The following is a 9,916-nucleotide window of genomic DNA, read 5'->3' on the forward strand; positions in this document are numbered from 1 at the left end:
GGAAATGGCAACCCACTCCAGTGTTCTTGCCTGGAGAATCCCAGGGACGGGGAGCCTGGTGGGCTGCCGTCTATGGGGTCACACAGAGTCGGACACGACTGAAGCGACTTGGCAGCAGCAGTGCATTCTTTTACCAACACTACTAATTTAGTATTTGTCATTGTCCATTCTATCATATATATATTATTACTTCTCTATTTTACTGACAACTTTACAAATATATGTATTTCTGTTGCCTCTCTTTTTTGTCCACCTGTTTTGTTTCCCCACGTGCACTCTTGAACCAAATTTCTTTGTCCATCATTATCAATGACATTTTTACTGTCCTTATGTCTTGACTGTTCTGCCATACTTCACTCTGTTGACTTTCCCTAGCTTTATAAAATTCTCCCCTACTTTAGTTTTTGCAACTGTATGATACGTTTGCTCATAAGTAGTTCTCTAAGTATGAACTATTTCTATAATCATCATAAATAGTCCATACTCAAAGAATGTCATCCTGAAGCAACTTTAGTGTTTTTGTTTCCTTTTTTCTATGGTTAATGTATGGGACTAGTTCTTTATTCCTAAATGAATTTTAAACCAGGGCCTATAACTTTTCTGTCACTTTTACATAGAAAATATTCCTCATTCAGTATAATTAACATGCTGTTATTATACTATAGTAATAAACATTTTTAACTTTGTTCAGAGTTAGGGCTTTTCCCCTTTCTCATTTGGATGGGCTGATACTCAGCAATGGAAGTGGTTATATGTTTTCTCTTTTCCCACTTTTTGCTCCTAAGTATGATTTTTATCTTTCTCCTTGCCTTCTCCCCCACTTCAATGTTGGAGACTGGGCATGTGTTTAAGGGCTGTTTTCTCTCTTCTCAATTTTGTTAGTTTTTGAGAGACCACTGAGAGCTTCTCACCTACATCTACTTTGACAGAAGTCATTGCATCTCCATTCCGGCTAAATACTTGCTTTCTCAGTCTGAGGTATTTTCTTTCTCTGACCCATCCAGTTACTTCATAGCAGAATAATCTTACCAAAATAATGGATACAAATTTCATGATTAATTTTGTGTACTGAGTTCTGTGATTGTGAATAATATAATATATACTAATTTATAATCTGAATGACATTTTTTTTAAATTGAGGGCAGAATGTGTTTTTTATATATATATATATCTCCAAATATTTAAAATGAATTTAAGCTAATAATAGTTCAATTCACTGTCCAATTCATATACATAGTCCTCTTATGCAATTTAGATCTTGGTTTGAAGAATATGGACTAGTGCACACAACAAAGTCTTAATATTTAACCATATCCTAGACTATATTATTTCAGCTTTTGATTTGTCACTGATTCATGAAAGAATATTAGCAATCAATCATTTTTTGTACATTTTGCTAGTCTTAGGAAAGTCATGCTAATCATGCTAACATCACAAATTATATATGAAGTGCTGCTGCTGAGTCACTTCAGTCGTGTCCGACTCTGTGCGACCCCATAGACAGCAGCCCACCAGGCTCCCCTGTCCCTGGGATTCTCCAGGCAAGAACACTGGAGTGGGTTGCCATTTCCTTCTCCAATGCAGGAAAGTGAAAAGTGAAAGGGAAGTGCTAGTGGCATTTTAAAATATATTTCTGTGCATTAACAGTTACCACCAACCTCTCTAAATAGAAGAGAAAATAACGTTTTCTATAAAATGTACAATGGAAAATATAGAGATGATATAATGTGACATCATCTCTTCAAGAAACATTAAGCAAATGGAAAGTGTATCTCTGAATATTTCATTGACTATATAAATGTGTTTATGTATAATACATGTGTACCATGTAGAACACTCAGATAAGAATTATTCAGGGATTATTCTGTTATCATGCTGTTTATTTTATCTGTCCTCTCTGTTCAGAAAGTATTCACTAAAGATACTTTTAATATTACCTATATTTTAAGCTTGGCATTTGACCAAGGCTTAGAATAAACACAATCTATATAAATTAATACCTATTTAACTTAAGCATAGTGATAAGTAATATACACATGTATTCCTTTGCACATACATAAATATATATGTGTTCTAAAGTATAAATACATTTTTTTTTCCTAAACACAAACTCCTGCAAAGGACATGTATGTTCATGGGATTACACACAAACTCCAAAGGACAAAATATTTGGCAATGGAGCTAATTGGAATGGTGTTTTTTCGTACTTCTATTACATTGCTCATCTTGAGAACTGGCAAGACACTCTAACATTTGTGTCTAAGGAAATATCTCTAATATATTTATCTTTGAATGTTCATTTTTATTTTTGACTCTAGATTATCAAGTGTTCCTTCTTTGATTCTAAATTGGTTCATACTGAACTGACATCTTTCATGCACAGAAATGCTATAGAACTGTAATGACTGTGTTATCACCTGCCATCCGCTGTCCATGCACAGATGTTATCCTACACTACTACTTCAGTGGATGGACAGCACTCCCACCACCTTTACTTTAGTTGCAGGTCTTTGGGAAGTAGATGCTTTTGGAAAGTAATGAAAAGGATACTGAACTAATTCATAAAGGGCACTCTTCCTGCACAGTCAGTTGGTGGCTTGCGGTGTTAAAGAAGAAACAATTTCTCCAAATGACAGTTAGATTACTGGAGAATTTCAATCCATCAAAGACTAATGATCAGGTGGAAAATGGCTGACCTTCCTCCACTCCCTTCACTTTGGTTCTTCCTTAGGTCTGACCTTTAGGACAGAGAATTCTCTCCTTTCTTAGAAGAACTCCCCTGGTTCTTGATGGTGCTCCCTGGGAATGCCCTCATGCTCAATCACTTGACATTTGTCCTCCAGCTTTCTTGTAATCTGCAATAATTCCCTCCCATACTCTCAACATCTCCTTCAGAGGCATTCCCTCTTGCTTCAAACCCCATTCTCATCATATTCTCTTACAAGGAGTCCTTAATTAACTATCAAAATCCAAGGAAAAAATAACAACAATAAAAACAACAAAACACGTTTCCCTTTCCTCAATGAGAAAAATTGCTGAGTAATTAAACCTTTGAAGAGGTGAATATAGATATAATCTTTGGTATACCTATACATATTTGCATTCCTTCCCCCTTTCACAGCAATGGAAAGGAAGCTAATTTTTTTTTTCTTTTCTATGTCCATGTTTATGAAGGTGGGCAATTATACCACTACTGCTATGAATCCTCTGTTAATCACAGAAGTAAACATGAAAAGAGAAATTAAAGCTTAGAGCAGGCACTGCTAAGCTGCTTCAGTCGTGTCCAACTCTGTGCGACCTCATAGACGGCAGCCCACCAGGCTCCCCCATCCCTGGGATTCTCCAGGCAAGAACACTGGAGTGGGTTGCGATTTCCTTCTCCAGTGCATGAAAGTGAAAAGTCGAAGTGAAGTCGCTCACTTGTGCCTGACTCTTAGCGACCCCATGGCACATAGATTGATTTTCTAAATATTTTAATCATCAATGTCATTGTGAGATAGTTGCTATTTGTTGAATATTTGTTATACACCCTAACTTTTCTACACACTTTACATGCATTATATCCATTAGTTCTGATAATAAGGTATGAACTCTTTGTATCCCATTTGGAGAAACTAAGGCTTAGGAAAAAGTTAGTATTTCATTCCAATAAGATATTTTCAGTTTTGTGGCAAAAAATTATCAGATTTAAAAATTTTTGTATGTATCACTAATGAACTTGACCATTCTTATGCTTATTCATTATGAAGCAGTCCACACATTTCATCTTTCTTATTTCTAAGCAACTGATCAAATAAATATTTACTTTTAAAGATTTAAAATATTGAAAATTAGGTAATGGTGAAAAAACATACAGTAGTTTTATCTGGTATGTTACTGTGCAGTGCTTAGTTGGTCATTTGTGTCTGACTCTTTGTGACCCCATGGACTGTAGCCCACCAGGTATGATATTAGTTTTAATATCTGAGAGTAAAATCAACACTGCCATTATAGCATATGTCAGATAAATTCAGTAAAGTGAAAGTGAAAGTCACTCAGTCCTGTCTGACTCTTTGCGACCCCATGGACTATACAGTCCATGGAATTGTCCAGGCCAGAATACTGGAGTGGGTAGCCTTTCCCTTCTCCAGGGGATCTTCCCAACCCAGGGATTGAACCTCAGTCTCCCTCATTGCAGGCAGATTCTTGACCAGCTGAGCCATAAGGGAAGCCCAAGAATACTGGAGTGGGTTCCCTTCTCCAGGGGATCTTCCTGACCCAGGAATCAAACTGGGCTTTTCTGCATTGCAAGAGAGTTCTTTACCAACTGAGCTAGCTTCTCTTAAAGACTTCATACATTTTTTTCCCATGGAAATATTACAGGGATTTGGTTGCATCTATATTAACATATTTTCATTTATTTCTTAACATGTTATTTTAAAGTTTTGTTTTTTTTTTAATTTAAATCTTGTAACATGTTCTCTTTATCTCCTATCTTTTTAAAGCACAGGATACATAATATTGATTTGTATTCATTAAGACAGGTCCTCTTGTTTTGATTCCTCAGTAAACACACGGAAAGTAAGATACTTCTCAGGAAGTTAATCAGCAGCCTATGACAACATTCATCACCTAGTGTTCCAGTGATCTTTCAAAATTTTAACAGTATTAGATAGCTTTTGAAGTAATTATGACTAGTGTTTACAAATGCAGCACTAAGATTTATGTGTCACTGGATTTTTTTTTCCCTAAAATGTGACGGAATTATAAAGACAAATCATTATTTTATAGAGTTGTACAAAAGGAAAAAAAACAAAAAACAAAACTAAAATACTCCATCGTGTACACATCCTGATTTTAGAGATGCTAAAATTTGAAAAACAACATTTGGCAAACACATAGCAATAAATGTTACTATTGGCTGATGCAGGAGTGTTTAGGAGGAAGGGACGTGTGCACAAGTCCCCCAAGCTGGTGAGAGTGTAGACTAGTCTTCCTGGAGGTCATTTGGTAATACCAATCCAAAGCTGTAAAGCCATTTATATTTTTAAACTCAGTAATTCCTGTAAACCAAAAGAAATAATGAGACATGCAAACATTTAGGAACAACTTCTACATGTTAGATGCTGTCCTAAGTACTTGGGAAGTATCCACAAAGGAAACAAAAGTCTCTGCTCTTATGGAACTCATATTGTAGCAGAACAGAAAATGATTTTGATAGACTGCACTATGGGAAAAAAAGATATTATAGAACAATATTTGCTCCATGATTCTAATTTGTAAATGTATTTCAAAAAGTAGAAATATTATAAATTATCCCACAGTAAGTGATGGGTATGGTACATTTAGCCAACTGGGTTTTATTTCCATTTGGGTTTTATTTTATATGTTTTAACCAGATTTGATTATTACAAATGTAAATAACTTACATGGGCATGTTTCTAACTAATCTATTGTATTTATTTTGTTCTCAAAACAGAATTTCATTAGATTTAGAACTTAAGAGGCCAAGACCAGATAAGTGTGATTCTGTTAGTTAAGTACTGATTCAGTGGTTCTCAAAGCAGGGTGCTGCAGCAGCAGCAGGCCCTAGGATCTTGTTAGAAATTCAAAATTTTGGACTGCAATCCCCACTACAGAATCAGAAACTATGAGGGCAGGGCCCAAATATCTGTGTACAATCAACCCCTTCAGCCATTCTGATATACTCTGAAGGTTGAGAAGCATGCATGGTAACTTGTACTCAGTTGGAAGGAAACAAATGGAGATTTGTGGGGACAGGTACCAAGAGTCAGTTGCCATAGAGGTCCTTTAAATTATTTCAAGTAAATTATGGTGACCAATGAGACCATATCATCACCAGACTCCTCTCCTGACTAGATCTATGTCCTTGAGTTCCTTATTTCTGTGTTCCTCAGTTAATTTATTTATAAAATAGATATAAGTATCTACCACTTACAGTTGTTTGGAAGACTGATTAAATAGACTAGCATATGAAAAATCCTGAAACACGTGTAATCTTCACGTGTTTGCTATCATCATTATTATTGTCAATTATAATTATTAATGATGCCTCAGTAAGTTAAATGACTTGCTTGACATGATACAGCTAGGATTTGATCCCAAGTTTGTTTTCCTCTAAATAAAGTTCTGCTTTTTCCTCCCCTGTCCCTCTATGTACAAAAGTTGCATTTGTACCATATATTTTATCTTTTTATACACATTTTCTCCTCCTTTATTGTTTAACACTGATCTGATAGACTGGCTTCTCTAAACTAAATGTCTTCTCTAACTAAACATCATAAAAAAAGGGGTAATGCTTTGTGTTTCGCATTGTCTGATATTATATTTACATACATGATAGATGTTCAATAAACACAAGCTAATTGTGAGAACAAGGACATGACTAAAAATTTCTTCAGACACTGGTAAAATATATCTCCTATGCTATTGAATAAAAGATTATAGAAATCATATTAAAGAAAAAAATCTTTTTTTTCTCTGTATTTTTATTAGGCAGTTGTCAAGATAGTGTACAAATGGATTCAGGGCTAAGTAGTTGCATTAGATCTGGGTAGATCTCTTTTACTTAACAACATCTAGCCTACGTAATAGAAGAGGTGGAGAAGTGTGAAAATATTCATGGGTTCTTCTAGTTAAGAAATAAAGAAACCTAGTATTTAAAAGAAAGGTATTTTCCCTCATAGAATCATGGGGAAAAAATCTTAAGTATTGAGACAAATTAAATTATCTTTAATGCAGTTTGAATATGTTTCACATTGAACAGTTGATAACTAGGAGACATAAGAATATTCAATAAAAACATTTTTTATGTTAAAAAAACATACTTTGGTACATAAAACTCAATTCATAAAAATGTCAACTTTATTATTTTGTTGGTACTCAAATTATTCCATCTTCATTTTTTTTTTAGCTTTTTATTGAGATATAGCTCATTAACCATGTTGTGATAGTATCAAGTGAACAGCAAGGGATTCAAACTTACATACACATGTATCCATTCTCCCCCAAACTCCTCTCCCATCCAGGATGTCACATAACATTAAGCAGAGTTCCATTGCTATCCACTAGGTTCTTGTTGGTTTTCTTTTTTATTTATTTAATATTTATTTACCTTATTTTTGGCTACACTAGGTCTTTGTTGCTTTGTGCAATCTTTCCCTAGTTGTGGCCAGAGAAGGCTACTCTTCCTTGTGATATGTGGGCTTCTCATTGTGCTGGCTTCCCTTGTTGTGGACCACAGGCTCTAGGCTGGTGGGCTTCAGTAACTTCAGCACTGGCAATGCAAGGGGCATGGGTTTGATTCCTGGTCCTGGAAGATTCCCACATGCCATAGAGTAGCTAAGCCCATGCACCACAACTACTGAGCCCACGCTCTAGCATCAATGAACCATGACTGAGCCTGCATGCTGCAGAAATTACAACTTTATTATGCATTTATAGCCACATAATAATTCTCATGATGCCAATTGAATTAGATTTTTGTTGTATTAACAAACGTTCATCAATGTATTATAAATGGCTCACTTAATAAGTTGAAGAACTTCCCTGTGATTGGAGGAGAAAAATGAGTCATGAGAGACAAGTGGAGTCATAAGTGGACAACAATAAGACCATGTATGACACTAAAGCTCTGATCAATAAGCCTAGGACTCCAAGCCACAACTTTTGCATCAGTTGGCTCAGTGTGGTTAGGAAAGTCCAGTACTTCCAGGATATTTTCAAGGGAGTGATTACCAACTTTGTTAATGTTTGTCTCCTGCTTCCAACTCAAAACCAACTAGAGAAAGCCAAAAATGCTCCCCAGTCAATCACATTGAGTGCCCTGCTCTAGTTAACCTACCTCCAGCTCTCCCTTACTCACAACCTCCAATTAGAGCATATATGGTTTAGGAGGTAGGGAGAATAGTGACATGTCAAATAATACAGATTTCCAGTTAGAAAGTGAATAAGTTTCAGGAATCTAATCACAGCATTGTACTTATAGTTAACAATATCATATTATACATTTAAAAAATTGCTAAGAGAGTAGATTCTAAGTGATCTCACCACACAAAAAAGAATGATAATCTTGTTTTATGATGGAGATGTTAGCTGAGGTTTTAGTTGTAATCTTACTGTGATACAAAAATATTTCAATTCAACACATTGTATACCTTAAAGTGTTATATAATGTCATATATAATATATGTTATATATATATTTTACTGTTATATGCTGTAATGTTATATGCCAAAGAAGTTGAAAAAATGACATTAGAGGTATCAATAGAATCCAGAGAGTAGAGTGGGTTTTGGCAACACAGGAATAGATTTTGTTTTGGACATTTTTGACTTCAAGTTAACTGTGCCATAGGTAAGTTGAAATGTCTAGCACAAAGTTGGAAAATAGAACTTGAAGTGGGGACTACAGGCAGATCTATAAAAAATGGTTTGGAAATACTACCCATAGAGCTGGTACTGAAGTCATGAGTGTGAGGGTAATTTCCGATATGGAAGATGTAGAAACATGGGAGTCATAAAATGCACCAGTGCACTGATTCACATAATTCATTTGAAAATTCCCAAGCATAGCTCCACCCCTGGGCCTTGTGCTTGGTGCTGAATGTAAACATGCTGCAAGACTGCCTACATTTAAAGATCCTTAAGAAGGAGAAAAAAAAAACAAGGCAAAATCCTTAAGTTGTATTCATCAGAATATTAAATACAAAAACAAAACCTAAATATAAAAAGTAAGGCACTGATGGAATCACTGGAATAAGAGACTTGAAGGAAGGAAGAATAGTCAACAAGTACACCTGCTGTTAGTTATTTGAGGGTGATGATGACTTTAAAAAAGAACATGATCTAGTGTTTTGGCACTATTGGAGATAATCGATGGAGAATGTCATTATCATTATTAGGGTAAACAACATATTGTTAGTTATAGCAAGTACGTATAGACTGCCCACCCAAAAGGAAAGTAAAAGATGGAAACTTGAAGAAGTGGGTCAAAGGCAAATTTCTCCAGGAAACAAAAGGCTTGAAATTACAGGTTGAAAGGAACAGTTAAATGGAGAATGAGAAATTGTCATTAGAAAAAGCATAAAAGGTGAAGTTAGGATAGGCAAAAGAAAATAAGAATACAAGAAGGAGAGAAAGTCTTTTTTCTTGAATCATTTCAGTCCCTCAGTCGTGTCTGACTCTTTGCAACCCCATGGTCTGCAGCACTCCAGGCCTCCCTGTCCATCACCAACACCCGGAGCTTACTCAAACTCAAATCCATCGAGTCGGTGATGCCATCCAACCATCTCATCCTCTGTTGTCCTCTTCTCTTCTCACCCTCAATTGTTCCCAGCATCAGGCTCTTTTCCACTGAGTCAGTTCTTTGCATCACGTGGCCAAAGAATTGGAGTTTTAGTTTCAACATCAGTCCTTCCAATGAATATGCAGGACTCATTTCTTTCAGGATGGACTGGTTGGATCTCCTTTCAGTCCAAGGGACTCTCAAGAGTCTTCTCCAACACCACAGTTCAAAAGCAGCAATTCTTCAGCACTCAGCTTTCTTTATGGTCCAACTCTCACATCCATACATGACTACTGGAAAAAACATAGCTTTGACTAGATGGATCTTTGTTTTCTTAAATATAAAGTAATAAGTGAGGAACAGATGAATATATAGGTACATTATTTAATTGGAGATAGAAAAATTGAAGTTGTTAATGTGAATAACTTTAATCCACTTAAAATGTATGAGCAAATTATGGCATAGCAGGAGAGAAAATGAAATATAAAAAAAGGACAGAAAAAGAGAAGAGATTAGAAATATTTCACTTTAGTGGCTATTAGGAATGTAATGGGTAGGTAACTGTTAAGAAATTATAATAATGATGAAACATGAGCAACACATATGGCTAGTTGTGTGGTAGAATAGCAAA

Source organism: Oryx dammah, unplaced genomic scaffold (assembly GCF_014754425.2).
Source record: "Oryx dammah isolate SB20612 unplaced genomic scaffold, SCBI_Odam_1.1 HiC_scaffold_1, whole genome shotgun sequence".
Taxonomy (NCBI): domain Eukaryota; kingdom Metazoa; phylum Chordata; class Mammalia; order Artiodactyla; family Bovidae; genus Oryx; species Oryx dammah.